This window comes from Mustela putorius, unplaced genomic scaffold (assembly GCF_011764305.1).
Source record: "Mustela putorius furo isolate JIRA1106 unplaced genomic scaffold, ASM1176430v1.1 tig00003858_pilon_pilon_pilon, whole genome shotgun sequence".
Lineage (NCBI taxonomy): Eukaryota > Metazoa > Chordata > Mammalia > Carnivora > Mustelidae > Mustela > Mustela putorius.
Window position 1 is genome coordinate 5,782,307 of NW_025422010.1, and position 15,947 is coordinate 5,798,253.

Consider the following 15,947-nt stretch of genomic DNA (forward strand, 5'->3'; position numbering starts at 1 on the left):
ATTTGGGACAACGGAATTTCTTTTCTGAATATGAAGCAGACACTGGAGATCTGACATCTTTTCAACCACTACATGGCCAACAGGTATTGTCCTGAACCTTACCCACCACTTTTCCACCTGTCAAAACTGCCTCTAGCTTTAAGGCAGGGTTTCTCACCTCAGCACTCCTTACAACTGAAGCTGGAGGATTCTTTGTTGGGGGGACTGTCATGTGCACAGCAGGACACTTACGGGATTCCTGGTGTCCTGGGTGCCAGCAGCACCTCCTGCCTCTCCGTTCTGACAGCCAAACACGTCTCTGAACATTTTCAATTGTCCCCCTGGGAGACAAAATTGCCTCTAGTTGAGAATAACTGCTCTAAAGCATCCAGACCAACAATAAAATACCCGACAGGACCTCAAAGTTTCTCACAATTTGAGGCCGCAGGCTACACTCTGAACCCCAGACAGCCATCTTGCAAATGTCCGCCAGGAGCACAGGGTGGATGGGGTAGGACCGATGGGTCAGGGCAGAGGCACCATTATTAGCAGGAAAGCAAACGCTTGCCACGTTCCGGCAGTGAGGAGAACAGATAACAGCACCACCCCTGAGTCTGACAAGCGCGATCATAAAAGAACAAAAGGACAGGCATTGAATTCCTCTCTGTGCTGGCCATTGAAGGAAGGGCTGACTCTCAAACTTACACCTTAATATTAGCCATCTGAAGAGCATTAAAACAGAGACGATTTTCAAAACAGAGCTTTTCCACAGGAACCAGACGATTTTCACTCCACAATCCAATTCACCAATTTAAAAACCAGACCCACAGCTTCCGTGCTTGGGCCCTTCTTGAGCTGGAGCCATGAGGCCATGCATATCTTCCCAGACTCTTCCACCGCTCCTTGATTTAACGGCAGCATATTTTAACTGGAAATGATTTGTGACAGCTCATAAACAGCTCTGAATACAAACCATTGTCAAAGGAGGTATTAACAAATTTGCACTTCTCAGAGTTCCCACACAGGCAATTTTCTCATCATTCTGACAAGAGAAATGTTTAAGGAAAATGCAACAAACAGTTCTGAGATCTATGGGCAATGTTTTCCAAATAAGTGCATCAAACAGCTATTTCGTTTCAGCAATATGAATTTCCTTTCGCCCCACCAAGTGCACCTGCATCGTGAGATGCCCGGGCACCTGGGCTTTTCCCATCCACTCACTCTTTTGACCCTACTTTTGACCCTCTCCTTAGAAAAAAGAAGGTTCTCTAAGGTATGCCCCGTACACATACCTACACGTGCAGGCTTACCAGGGGTCTCGTTTGCAAAGGTCTCTCTAAGAAAGCGTCCCCAGGGTGCCAGACGGCTGGAGGGGCTACTAGGGGCGTTCTCTAACTTGACCCAGTTCACACCAGCTCTGGACTGAAACCCAGCAGTCCTGATGAAATGCCTACCCTGAAGCCAGGCTTCAGAAACACCATTGTTCTCACTCAGTACTTCTCAAACTTTAAGGTGCATGAATCCCCTGGGGACCTCGTTAAAAAGCAGGTTGTGTTCTGTGGGACAGAGGCAGGGCTGAAAGTCTGCATTTCTAACCAGCATCGCAGGGAGGTGACTCAGATAACAGAGCAAGGAAAGAGGCTCTAGCTTAAAAGACAAGTGAGGTCTACTCCCAACATGGATAGGACCCACCTCTGACACAGGAAAATGCTTTTAGAGGAAGCAAACAGATTTCGTTTGCTTCCCAAAGTTCCCACCACCAGATTCATGGATCGGAGTCCTGTCAACATACATAATCACTGTTCTAATTTTCGATAGGATAACAGAGCATTACAACCTGCTGTGTACACACAGCACCCCTTCCCCCAGGGAATCAAGGGGCTTTAAATTGAATCTTTCTTGCAAAGAAATTCCATTTGATTTCTGGACAAGACTAAGACTCATAATGTCCTATAAATAAGGGGTACGCCATTTTCTAAAAGGTTATCGTGCACAAAGGTTAGGCAGAAACAAGAAGACCACAAACCATAGTAATAAAAGTAGGCCAAATAACATCACTACTATCATTGATAATAATTATTATTATCATAAGAAAAATTGTCTCCTTAGGAAACAAATAACCACCAAAATTGCTCCTTCCCTAATCTTCCCCAACCTGCTAAGATACAACTCCAGTCGCTCAGCCAAAAACTCTGATGCACGCTTGTCTTTCTTAGCCCTCACCAAATCCTCAAAATGCTGCCTCCCGAGTCCTGGCTCATTCTCTCCACCTAGGCCACCCTGACCTGGGAAACCATCATCTCCTGGGACTTGATACTGTACGGTCCTGTACGGTCACCCGCTTCACTCCAGAGATCCTGTGAAGCTCAGAGGAGACACTGCTCTGCTCCACACCCGGAATGGCGCCTTTTCAGCCGAGCCCTCCAGGACCACGAGCCCACACGCACCCCTGGCCTCCCTCCCCTCACTCTCCCTTGCCCCTGTTCCTCTTCAGCTACACGACCTTGCTCAAGGCCTTTACACAGAGCTCTCTCTGCCTAGAAATCATTCTAAATATCCACATGGACCACTCCCTGGGGTCCCTGTCCAAATGTCACCTGAACAATAAAGTTCCCTGACCCCTAGCACACAGAATCCTACTTTGGTTAACAGTGGAGCTTTTCAGAAACACAATATGGGATGTGTCCGTGAAGGCAAACACAGCATCTGGAGCTTCAGGCCCAGCTATTCCCTCTAGATCAGGTGAGCAGCCTTCCAGCATCCATGCCCTGTCTGCGCCCCGTCTTCCTTTCCTTGGCCGTGCAAGGGGAGACCTTCCATACCCATGCCCGGTCTCCACACCACGACCAAGTGAACAGAGCTTGTCATCCTGCAGCTTTGAACACTTTGATGACTTCCCAAAGCCTTTAAGACCCGACTGCCTCCGAAGAGAAAACCCTTAGCCCTCCTGCAGGACCCCTAGCCCATGCTACTTTCCATTTCCAGCTGCTGAGTCTGTTCCCCTGCCTCTCGTGTGAGTCCCTATCCTGGGCTGGCTGTCCTTCACCGCCCAGGTCCCACCTCCAGAAACCCCCCAGCGACCCCAGGAAACCACAGAACCTCCCTCAGGTTCATGCTCGCCCTCGCTAGCTGTCTCAGAAGTCTACATCAATTCGCAGGACTGCTCCATCCCTGCATTCTCCCCCACTTTCCAGTCAGCTCTGTGAGGTCCGGCTGAGCTCGCGGAGTCAGGGAGAGGCTTGTCAGGAACTCACGCAAAGGTTTCATGGTCAGTGACACCGGAGTGTAAATGGCCAAGTGCTCTGTGCCCAATCGAGAGAGCAGGTGTCTGCGAGTCTACAGAAAAGAAATAAGAATACGACACAGCCTGATCGTTAGGACTTGAATATCAAAAAGACAATTCTGAATTCCAGCTTTTCCTGTTTTCACTGAATACATTCCTTCTTTCGTTGTGTCTGTCTCTCTCCCTCTCTTATGTGCAGATTTCATAAGGTAATGCACACTGTACCTCCCTTTACAAATTAACCCCCATTAGCACCATGTGCCACAATCAATCCCAAAAGGAATCTTGCCTGCTGGTATTATATCAGTCATTAGAAAGACTTATTAGCTTAGCCTCATACTAGTTTACCTGCAAGCTTAGAAATTTCATCAAACAGTGAAGGGAGAGAAGAAAAAAAATGGATTTTTAAAATATTACTCCTCCTTGATTCTTATTACATCTCTATAAAGATATGAAGCAAAGGACATACTTCAGTAATAAGCCTAAGCCCTAGAATGGCACCAGACAAAAACATGTCGGGCTGTCCCCCACAACGACTGCCTCTAGTCACCTGGAGGCTCTGGCCCCTGGTGCCCGCTCCCCACATCTTGGCAGCTGTGACACCTGACACTCCTCCCTCCACTTCCCCGCCCCCCACCACTGCACCCCTCCTCTGTACCTCAGTGCCTCCAGACTGAAGGCATCCACCCCTTGGGGCTCCCCTGGGACAGCCCGCCGTTCGATCCTGCCTCCAGAGCCCAGGCCAGGCAGAAACAACTCGGACTTGGGAATGGGGGTGGAAGAGGCCGTGTGCCAAGAGCAGGCAGGCCTGGACCCTGGACCCTCTGGCTGCCCCTGCTAACACAGGAGCATGAGTTTGTCTCGTGCCATCTGTTCTCGGAGGCCTCATGGTGCAGCCAGTGGTTTGGAAAACAAGCAAAGTGCCGAGATACAAAATAAACAGAAGAAAAACCCAACAAGACCACATGGGGACTACACGGGAACAGGGCCCAGCTTACAATGTCCTTGTGCAGACGTGACTGTGGACATGGAAGGAAGACTGCAAAGAAGGCTGCTTCTAAACATTTCGTGGGAGCCTTGCCTGTAATATCAGCCAAAGGCACCCTAGCTTGTCATGACAGCTTCTGCACATTCTTCAACAGCCTTTACGTACCACATATTCAGATATCTGCCACACACGTCAGCGCAGAGATTCCATCCTGCTAAGTGTGGACGGACCAATAATTCACATGAGGACGCTATGTGATGCCACAGAGATACAATGTCCCAGTCATATGTCACAGATGCATACACGCACACATACACACACACACACAAATGCATCATCATCTACCTGTAAGGAATTCCTAATTCTGAACATGACTAAGGACAGAGGCTGGACCTTGTCCCCCACATGTCCAGCAGTCCCAGTGCCTAAGGCTGCATTGGGGACCCACCCACTTCCAATGGAATGACTGGAGTGCCAACCCTGTCATCAGTCTTGGGTTTCAATTCATTATAATAATATTAGCAATGACTACTGGAAGTACATCTCATGTGCAGCAGAGGTCAGTTACCTGGTCCAACACAAGGCTGTGGCCCTCCCTTGGGTCCCCAAAACCCTGCTGCCCCAGGCAGAATGCACACAATAAATGACTGCTGAAGGAATAAATGCCTATTTGCATTTGAGCTTCAGCAATGACGTCCACTTCTCCCTGAAAACTTCATTTTCGGCAAGGAGGCTTGTTCTGATTCCAACACGAGAAGGTGTCCCACACGTCCTATCGCTAGAAGACCCAAGTCCCCTTCGAATCATTTCTGCGCAACCACAAAAATAATATTCTTTTCAATCTGCATCATTTTCAGAGTTGAGTTTTCATATAAGCCACAATATTTATTTTGAAGACCCATAAGAAAGGCATCCTAGCCTTCCCCACTGGGGCCACAGGTCAGGAATTCCACATTTGGATTAAGCAATTGTTCCTCAAGATACCAGCTCCTTAAAATGTAAATAATCCCAAGGGGTCAATTCTGAAAACACTAACAGCTATTAACACTTTGGTGTGAAGTAGCTCAGGCATATACCTATTTATTGGTAGTCTGGTGGTCATTCATTCACTCAACAAACAATTACCCGATAATACCTAACCTAATGAGAGGTTAATGAGGTGACTGTGCCTGGCACCAGCTAATAAAAGGGGGAAGGAATAAGAAAGAGAGCCCGCCAGCAGAAAAGAGTCCATCTGCAGCTAGCGGTAACTCTTCCACACCCTAGCATGCAAGTGGTGATGTAAGCGGGGGGGGGGGGGGGGGGGGGGGGGGGGGGGGGGGGAGGAGGGGGAGGTTTGTAACACGGAATTAAAGCCGTTGGTTGTGCTGTGAGATGCTGCCCTCTAGCCTGGCTCTCACAGTCATATATCTCTAGGAGAATGGACCTTCTCTTGAGGTCATGCTGGGTCATCATAAGTAACAAACACAAACTTCAAGTGCCAAACAAAGGCTCCAGAGAGACATTTCCAACAAATCCTCCTCCATATTCCTTGCATGTAGAGCCTTCTTCTTGGAAACGGTGGCAAAAAGCAGGAAAAAGATCAAACCGAGTCTGCATTTAAAGGTCCCAACAGGGTACCTGGGTGGCTCAGTTATTAAGCGTCTGCCTTCAGCTCAGGTCATGATCCCAGGGTCCCGGAACTGAGTCCTACACCCCCTGCTCAGCGGGGAGTCAGCTTCTCCCTCTGCCCCTCCCCCCTCCCATGCATGCGCTCTCTCTCTGTCATTCTCTCTTTCAAATAAATAAATGAAATCTTTAAAAATAAATAAATAAAGGTGCCTGTATCGGCAACTCTCGAGCATTGGGAAGAGACCAGATGATAACACGCAAGCATGCCAGGTGATATCCCGCAGGTGCGGGTACACGTGTGGGAAAGGCACTGTGGAGGTAGGGTCACAATGACCCATTTAAGGCCAGCTTACCCAACAGGAAACGAGATTTGGTGGGACAGTGTGATTAGCCATATGCTGACCATAGTTCCGAATGGGTAATGACCCACGCAGACTCGCTCCCTACTTTTAGAGAGTTGGAAATGTTACCAAAATAAAACGTTAAAAATAAAATTGTTTGAAGAATAAAAAAGGGCAGTGGCTAAATGTAATGTGGCATACTGGATGGAATCCAAGAACAGAAAAAAGGACTTCAGTAGAAAAGCTAGTAAAACCCAGATCAAGTCTGTGGTATTAGTTAGCCGTTTTGTACCAGCGTTAACTTGATACGTGATCAAGTTATCACAATGTTGGGGCCCCTGGGTGGCTCAGTGGGTTAAGCCTCTTCCTTCAGCTCAGGTCATGATCTCAGGGTCCTGGGATCAAGCCTGAGCCTCAGGCTCCCTGCTCAAGCCTGATTTGCCCTCTCTCTCTCTCTCTGCCTGCCTCTCTGCCTTCTTGTGATCTCCATCTGTCAAATAAATAAATAAAATCTTTAAAAAAAAAGAAAAAGGATCACAATGTTAATGTGGTAAGTATGCAGTGTTTAGGCAAACTGGAAATACTAGGGGATGCTTGGTAAAGGGTGATAAGAACTCTCTGTAGCTACTTTGCAACTCTTCCATAAACCTACAGTTATTCCAAAGTGATTGATAGGAAGTCAGGAAAAAAAAAAAAAAAGGCAGTGGCTTAGTGATAGAAAGGGAAGGGATACGGATTTTAAAATCCTGCAACTACCCTGAAAGTTGTAACCCTTAAGACCTACTACCTTCTGACATCTAAAAGCTGGTCAGATTGGAAAATAAAATCTGGTCAGTTTGGACTGCCTGGTGAGAAGGGATGTGTTCTGAATGATGATGCCTAAAGGTCTTGAGTTCATCCTGGTCTTTTTTGCCCTTAGCATGCCATTATTGTATCAGTGTGCAATGAATATACACTTGCTGCTAGGAAATTTTTTTTAAGTGCTTGTAGATTAAGAAAGGCATCAGAGACTTTCAGGAACAAAACTAATCTAACTTTCAAAAATACTGAGTTAGGGCACTTGGGTGTCTCAGTTGGGCAAGCGACTGCCTTCAGCTCAGGTCATGATTCCAGGGTCCTGGGATCGAGTCCCACATTGGACTGCTTCTCCTTCTCCCTCTGCCTGCCGCTCCTCCTGCTTGTGCGCTCTCTCTCTTTCTCTCTCTCTGTCAAATAAATAAATAAAATCTTAAAAAAAAAAGAATATTACAAAATCCTGAGTTATAGATCTTGTGACCAACTTGCAAGTCTACTAACCCTGCGATCACTAAACGCACATGTTCTCATTTCTCAGTGTGACTGCCAGAATATCAGAACACCAGGTCCCAGAGCACCAGGTCCTCCAGATAAACCAGTTCAATGTTGCAGAGGGAGAAGACAGACTCTGACACAGCTCACTCCACAGTTCACCTCTGGAGGCCAGTTTTCCAAAGACAGACAAACAGGGCAAACACTATCACCATGAATCGTGAAGAACACCGCATACTCTAATACCTACTCCAGCCAATAAACTGTGGTCCGGTCATCCAGAACCGGCTGTGGCATCTGCACCTAACAGGAGGGAAGGGGCCACAGAAAGGGAAGCGACCTGCACACCCTCGGTGCGTGAACACGCATCAGTATTAAATCTCTCTCCCTATCACCAGTGAAGCACTTTACAGAAAGTGACCACAGATTTCTGTGAATGATTTAGACAAGTGGCATGGGAGAACTCCACACGTGTCCCCAAACTCAAGGCAGCAGAAACATGGCAAATGCACAGTGCTGGGTGCCAGACAGCTGAGGTGCTCAGGAGCCGCAGGCCCAGGCCGATTCTATCCGGGCAAAGCAGAGGGAACTTGATGGCAGACCACTTGGACCCCTTGGGCTGCAGCAACAGCATCCCCTGCAACTAGCTCTTTTGTGAATGCTTTACGGTGATTTTAGATGATATGGGTTATCTGAATTTATCATTGTTCATGCACTTTAATTAGCCTCTAAAAATACAGGGACCCAACCTTCATGCCAATCTTGGTTCACACATTGAATCCATTTTTAACAATGCATTTTTAATGCGCTCTTGAGCATCTACTTATACATCTGTCAGTGCCCGCCTTGTAATTCCAGGCAGAGACCCACTCTGCAGAAATGAGTAATGACAGCAACAGCGTACAGAGCCCCGGGTCCCACGGCATGCAGGACACGCCTCCTCACTCTGCATGTTCCCAGAGTCCTCCCACTGGGCTGCAGGCAAGTCCATGCAGAAGCCCAGGACAAGAGCGGGAACAGGCAGGCCCATGCTCACATCTGGGAGCCAGAAGCTGCAGTCTGTGCAGGTGACCTGGGAACCAGTATCACTTCTCTTGCTCCTCGTGAAGCGGAAAGGATCCTGCTTCTTGCTCTCATCCTGTATGGAGAAACTCTGCTGTCCACAGCCCTTATCAACAAGTGAGAGAGCCAGGGTCCAAGAAGGTTTTAAGGAACACAGCCAATGACTTCCGGCCTGGGATGACTTGGGCGTGTCATTCAATCTCTCGGAGGAGTCTCAGTTTTCACATTTGCAAAGCAAGGATGACAACAATATCCATATAGTATGCATTTGGCAAAGTCTTACATGAATATTAATTAGAAGTAGTAGCATTTCCTACTAGAATAAACTCAGCAAGAACTTCAGGCAGCTCCCAGTGCATGAATAAAAAAACACTTTTTGCAAAGCAAAGGAAACAGTCAACAAAACCAAGACAACCGATAGAATGGGAGAAGATATTTGCAAATGACATGTCAGATAAAGGGCTAGTATCCAAAATCCATAAAGAGCTTATCAAACTCAACACCCAAAGAAAAAATAATCCAATTAAGAAATGGGCCGAAGACATGAACAGACATTTCTGCAAAGAAGACATACAAATGGCCAACAGACACATGAAAAAGTGCTCAACATCACACTCAGCAGCAGGGAAATACAAATCAAAACCACAGTGAGATACCACACCTCACACCAGTCAGAATGGCTAAAATTAACAAGTCAGGAAACAACAGATGTTGGCAAGGATGTGAAGAAAGTGCAAGCTAGGGCAGCCACTCTGGAAAACAATACGGAGGTTCCTCAAAAAGTTGAAGATAGAGCTACCCTGTGACCCAGCAATCACATTACTGGGTATTTACCCTAAAGATACAGATGTAGTGATCCGAAGGGGCACATGCACACGAAAGTTTGTAGCAGCAATGTCTACAACAACCAAACTATGGAAAGAACCTAGATGTCCATCAACAGCTGAATGGATAAAGAAGATGTGAGATACACACACACACACACACACACACACACACACACACAATGGAATACTATGCAGCCATCAAAAGAAATGAAATCTTGCCATGTGCAATGACATGGATGGAACTAGAGGGTATTATGCTGAGTGAAATAAGTCAATCAGAGAAAGACAATTATCATATGAACTCTCTGATACGAGAAATTTGAGAGGCAGGGCAGGGGTTCATGGGGGGAAGGGAGGGAACAAACGAAACAAGATGGGATCAGGAAGGAGACAAATCATATGAGACTCTTAATCTCAGGAAACAAACTGAGGGTTGCTAGAGGGGAGTAGGGTGGGAGGGATGGGGTGGTTGGGTGATGGACATTGGAGAGGATATGTACTATGGTGAGTGCTGTGAATTGTGTAAGACTGATGATTCACAGACCCGTACCCCTAAAACAAATAATACATTTTATGTTAATTAAAGACAAAAAAAAACCTCTCCCCTCACCTGCCTGTCTCACCTCGAATCTCCCCCCATTATCCCTGGTACTCCTCAGTGAGAGCTCACCTATGGTGGGCCAAGGTGGAATTAAGCATGTCTTCCAGGGGGTGAGGCCACAGCATAGTCAGAGCTTTACAAGGTCCAGAACCCACTGGGTGGCACACATGGTCCCTCAAAGTCAGAGTTATTCCTATGTATACACTTCATAGAAACTACTCCCCTGAAAAGCATTTCTTGACATTTTCCCGTTATGGCACTGACAATATGACATATCTCCACTTTTGGGAACCCATCCATCATCTCCTCCAAAATGAGACAGATGACAATGCTCTCCAAGGATCTTGTGTGCATAAAAAAGCAGTGAGCCCCCCCCTCCAAAATGAGAGGTCCATGGGACAGAGATAATTTGTGGGCTTTTGCTCTTCCAAAGCATCTGAAAAAATTGCTAATGAGACATAGTGATATGCACTTTCTAAATATTTATTAAATTTTACTTTTTTTTTTTTTTTTAAGAGAGGGAGAGGGGGCAGGGAAGGGCCGAGGTAGAGGGAGAGAGAGAATCTTAAGCAGGCTCCATGCCCAGCACAGAACCCGATGTGGGGCTTGAGCTCACAACTTTTGGATGGCAACACTTGCAGGGTAGATGTAAGTGATCCTATCAACCATAATATATTCCATGTGGATAAATAAATAATATTTCAAGATTTTAAAGGTTAATCAGTTAACTGTAATAACAAAAAGCGAGGCATAGGTAGGTAACAAAGAAAACTAGAGTTCTTCACTGTAATGTTAATTTATTTATACTTTGCAATTTATTTTACTAAATGCTAGGCAGGTGGAGTTGGGCAGATGGATGGATGGATGGATGGATGGATGCAGATGTGAAGTTTCGAATGTTGTCCCCATACTTTGCCTCAGGTTTCCTCCTCACAGTTTGAGAGGTGTGATTATGCCCATTCTACAGAAGTTCATAGCGTGCCCATAGCCTGGGAAGTGGCAGAGGCCAGCTCCAGCAGGGAGGACCAGGGCTGACCCAGTGCAAGGTGGCACTCAAAGAAATCATGGCCCAGTTGCAAATTAAGATCAGCTGGAATCAGACACAAAGACTCTAAGTGCTTCTATCATAAAAGACAGCTCAGAAACACTCCAATAGGGAACATGGAACAGAGGGAGGTGGGAACAAAGGCACAAAGGCAAGACCAGTGCCCTGGGAGGGCTGGGCCTCTGTAGACAAGCTGGACTAGAGGCTCAAGCAGCAGTCAGCGCCCCTGCTCCTGATAAATAAGATGACAACACCAATTTGGACCTAAGGGGGGGACTCTAACTGTTTAACAGCTGAAATTAAGTTGCGCCAAATGGGGTCAGAGCTGAATGCAAGGCCACGCAAAACTCTTAGATGATATTAAAATAAACTACTTGGAAGTCACTTTTATTAGAGTTAGTAAAACAATAGACCATTTTTACATTTAGTTCTTCTTTCTTATTCTATGCACTTCAGAAACTGCATACTATTCCAGAATGGCCATATTTCAAAAGGTAAAATATTATCAGCCTCTGTATTATTGAACTGAAAAATCCATTTCCTAATGAAAATCATTAGTCAGTGCTCGAAGGTAGTTCCTCTGTATCCGACTCGAGTCTATAAAGCTCTTGCCTGCCCTCCCATAATTAGATGTCACTAATCACCCAAACACAGCTCCAGGCCTGAAACCAAAACACCAGTAGGAATTAAAGAGCCTATTTAGAGAACACGTCCTAAAAACCTTAACCCCTTATCTGTAAAAGAAATGTGAACTGGTATGGAGGTCGCCTGATATTTCCTTTTCTTTGGTAAAACCTGAAATACTGGAATCCCCAACAAAATTGTTCTGATGGGCTTTCCTAGACACGTATAAAGAAAGGATTCTAGAAATCAACATGTCTGAAGCACTCCTCTGGTTTAATAAAACTCCTGAAACTCGTATTTTCTTTTTCCTAAAAACCTCAATCTTGTATTATTATTTTAACACTACAGGTATTTTTTTTAAAGATTTTATTTATTTATTTGGAAGAGAGAGACACAGCGAGAGAGGGAACACAAGCAGGGGGAGTGGGAGAGGGAGAAGCAGGTTCCCAGCTGAGCAGGGAGCCCGATGTAGGGCTTGATCCCAGGACCCTGGGATCATGAACTGAAGGCAGACACTTAACGACTGAGCCACCCAAGCACCCCAACACTATAGGTATTTTTTTTCAAAGATTTTACTTATTTATTTGACAGACAGAGATCATAAGCAGGCAGAGAGGCAGGCAGAGAGAGAAGGAAGCAGGCTCCCTGCAGAGCAGAGAGCTCAATGCGGGGCTCCATCCCAGGACCCTGGGATCATGACCCAAGCCGAAAGCAGAGGCTTTAACCCATTGAGCCACACAGGCGCCCCACTATAGGTATTTTTTTAAGCTGTCTTTAAATCACTTCTGGAAGAAAGCTGGGCATGCATAAAGAAATAAATAGGAAACAACCATATCCAAGCTCTCCTATGGGATCTTTTCTCTGATGGAGACATAGGTCTGAGCTATTCTCAAATGTGATGAAACTAGACTCTGGGGTCTGATCTGAGCCTTATTCCCACAGCAGAGGATGACCAGCACCGGCAACAGAAACCATTCCAGATAGCTCAACAGGGTCATCCTGTCTCATGCAGAAAGTGTGGAGGTAGTGGTCAACCATTTCTCCAGAAAGCCAGCCTACTCTGTGGTATACAAGAGTCTCTCAGTCATGAACCCTTTTCATTCTTGGCCTCTACCAGGAGTGATTATGATGTAGGATATGCTTGGATGAACTCAGTAGTGTCCCATGAAACCAACATCCAAAAGGCTCCATCATGAGATGAACCTGGCTGGTGGCGGGGTGGGGCAGGGTGTGACAGAGAGTCACCCTTGCAACAGCCAGCTGGTCAGTGAGGGTTGAGAAGTGGTGAGGCTAGCTAACCATCAGGGCCCACAAACAGCAGCTTTTCGGTGAGAAAGCCTTGGGCCTGAATTCATCTTTTGCTCCCTCTTCAATGTTTGTCCCTGAGACACACCCACGGTCCAACCATGTTAAAATCAGTATAGCCAAGGCTTTGCACACTCTCTTTAGCTGGGATCTCTGGCCCATCTCAACTCTCAGAGCACCAAAGCTTTTCTTTTAAGAGCAATGATGCACGTTAGAACTGCTGAAGACCACGTGGGCGGCCCTGAGAAGAGTGTCCTGGCCAAACTCCTGAATCCACAACGATGGGAAATCACACAGGAAGCACCAGGTCCAGTGCTGAAATTCACATGTCTTTGGGTCCTCGTAAACTAGCACCGTGCCATACAAGGTGCCCAACAGGACACAAAATGGAGGAGCAGGGGACCAAGCCTGCATAAAACAAGGCCAATTGTCTCTCAGCCAAAAAGCACGAGACTAGGCCACAATCTGCCACCAGAGGAAGGACAAGAGAGTAGGGAGTGAGAGCCTGGCGGAGGGCAGGGGCACTAAGCCTGCAGTTCAGAGCCCCTGCCCATCAGGTGATGGACTTTCAGCATACTAGACCACGTGAGGCCTTTTGTAAATGAGCTGGCAACTCTTTCCAGAACACCCTGATCACACACATGTGACCCATCACCGTCACTGAAATGGATCCGTGTTGGGTATTTTAAAACACTCTCCTATGTAACCATGTAATGAGTGTCCATGTGCAAGGCTGTCTGAAACAGGGCAAGGCCAAGGAAATATTGATATACTTAGGAATTCCCTTCCTTAGCCAAGCAGGTTCAGCCCCCCCACCCCCGACCAACCTACACCAGACACTGACGCGGAGAGGGGCTAGTGCCAGCCGCTGCGAACATGAACACTGCAGCTTCAGGTCAGGTCAAGGCCGGCCCTGGGAGGAAAAGGCTATAGCCGTTGGCTTTTCTAGCAAGGAAGCTTGTGCAGCCGCGTGGCAGGGTGCACTGCAGAGGGCGTCTGGAGGCCTGCCAGCTACAGACCATGCGGGCTGTGCTCCTTCCAGGGCCACCAAGGAGAGCGAGGGGGCCGAGTCTCCTCCCCACTTCACGCTGCTCCAGTCCCAGGCTTTAAAGGGTGAAGAATGCGGTGTGAAAAGAGAACACGGTCTTTCTGAGACTATTTAAAGTCCTCTGGCCGGACGACTGGCCATAGCCCCCTTTGGATAAACCGCTACTTTCATTTGCTCTAAGACTGTACAATCATTAATACCTGTAATTCATCCTAACTAATCAAAATTCATACTAGTTAATTCACCAGCTAATTAGAATTTAAAAGGGCGCTACTGCCATTCAGGCCAGCTCATTTAGGAGCTATTGAAATCCTTATACAAGACGTAGGTGAAAAGGGAGAACAGAGTCTGTTTAAACTTCTAAGTGGTCCCTTCAATACCCTTTGTTCCCTCAAATCCCTCAGCTCAGGAGGCTAATCTCATTGGATTAGCTGCATTAACATTTCCAGGACCCTCTCCCCTTCCACCAGGCAAGCTGGGTCTGAGGACACAAATGCCCTATCCAACCAGTTAGGAGCAATCAGCAAGCAGTTATCGGCTAAACTCTGTGCAGAAACCGCCACGTGAGCTCTGCTAGGGCAGGGGCTGGGGCCAGTGGGTCGTGGGCAAGCCTGGCCTTTGCCACGCCGTCTGACAGCCAGACTGAATCCAGCTCTATAAACATGTCTTTCCACACTCCAAACACAGGCAGCCACCAGTCTCAGCCGTGTGCTGGCCCCACCCCAGGCATGGCCTCATTTAGTCTCTCCAGAATCCTAAAAAGTAACACACCTTCGGTATGCATTTCAGCAGAGACTGGAACCCAGGTTAGTGGGACTCCACAGCCCACATCCCCTTCCCTGCATCAGGCCGGCTCTTGGTTTGGTGTATGTAAAATGCCCTAACTGGCACATCTCTCTTGTTCACCCTTTTCTTCTAACTAACCGGGGACCCTCCTGGCTTAGCACAGAAACTCAGCATGCAAGGTAAGATACAGAAGTCTTCCTTTGGTGTGAAAATGAACAACCCAAATAAAGGCTTGAGTGCCATCCAGAAGGACTTTGAGGGTATTTAGAAACAACAAAAGATTGCACAGCGCTGGAAATGCCAATATCCTTCCAGTGAGCAGAGGAACTCCAAGAGGAACTAACACCTAAAGGGTACAAGCCAGACAGCCAGTCCTTAAGATTCTGTCTCCAGTTTCTATCTTGGAAACTAAAAAAGAGAATTCCTAGATCTCTTCTGGAGCTTGGAGGGCAAAGTGACAGGATACCCTACAACTCAAGAAAGGCAGATATACTGGGTGTTGTTATTAAGTTTCTGGGTCCCAGTAGCTGCTGGGGTTTTCAGCGGAGTTTCAGAGCACGTGCTTAATGGGAAAAGGCAGAATGGGAACCGCTCCTCACCACTGCCCATGTCGTCTATAATCAGGCCAAGAGCTATGATTCTCAAGTAACCAGAGTCCTTGAACTTGCAAGCCAGGAGGGGCCCAGGGAGCCACCAGGCTCCACACCAGATGCTCATTTGGAGACAAGATCTTAACAGCGTGTATGACAGAGCACTACCCAAGCCCACAAATGAATTAAATGAACAAAATAAAATAATGCACAAGAAATGCTAGACAGCAAGGCTGACGTGAGGGGAGTTCTCAGTGGGGGAATTGAGCCCAGAGGTCTGGAGTGTCCATGGTACCAGTCCCAGGGCAGTCAAGCAATCCCATCCACTGAAGGACGAGATACTGAGTTGCTTGGGGACAATGCTGCTTGGGGACAGAACTGGGAATAAGAATCCATGTTTCCAGAATGTCCTCCAGCTGCTTTTTCCATTAAGTAGAACCACCCTAGTTCCAAATGATCCCAGGGCTGAGTGAAGTTATCACCCTTGTCACCAAGGCAAGAATGAAACAGCATTCTTCTATAGCAGTCATCTACCAGTCCATCATCATGAACACCTAAGCTAGAAGTTAT

The 15,947-nt window shown here is 47.0% G+C and overlaps 1 protein-coding gene across 6 annotated transcripts in view; it reads right to left on the bottom strand.

Annotated features, from left to right (window-relative positions):
- The window catches only part of LDLRAD4 (low density lipoprotein receptor class A domain containing 4), a 417,410-nt gene that overhangs the window by 382,827 nt on the left and 18,636 nt on the right, over nucleotides 1–15,947 (bottom strand). For 3 of the 6 annotated variants that reach the window (XM_045065344.1, XM_013051371.2, XM_013051372.2), the window contains exon 1: nucleotides 3,234–3,573. The exons of the other annotated variants lie outside the window; for them this stretch is intronic. The gene's annotated coding sequence lies outside the window, so the exon portion shown is untranslated. Of the gene's footprint in view, nucleotides 1–3,233; nucleotides 3,574–15,947 lie in introns of those variants that run through there. 6 annotated transcript variants of the gene reach the window in all.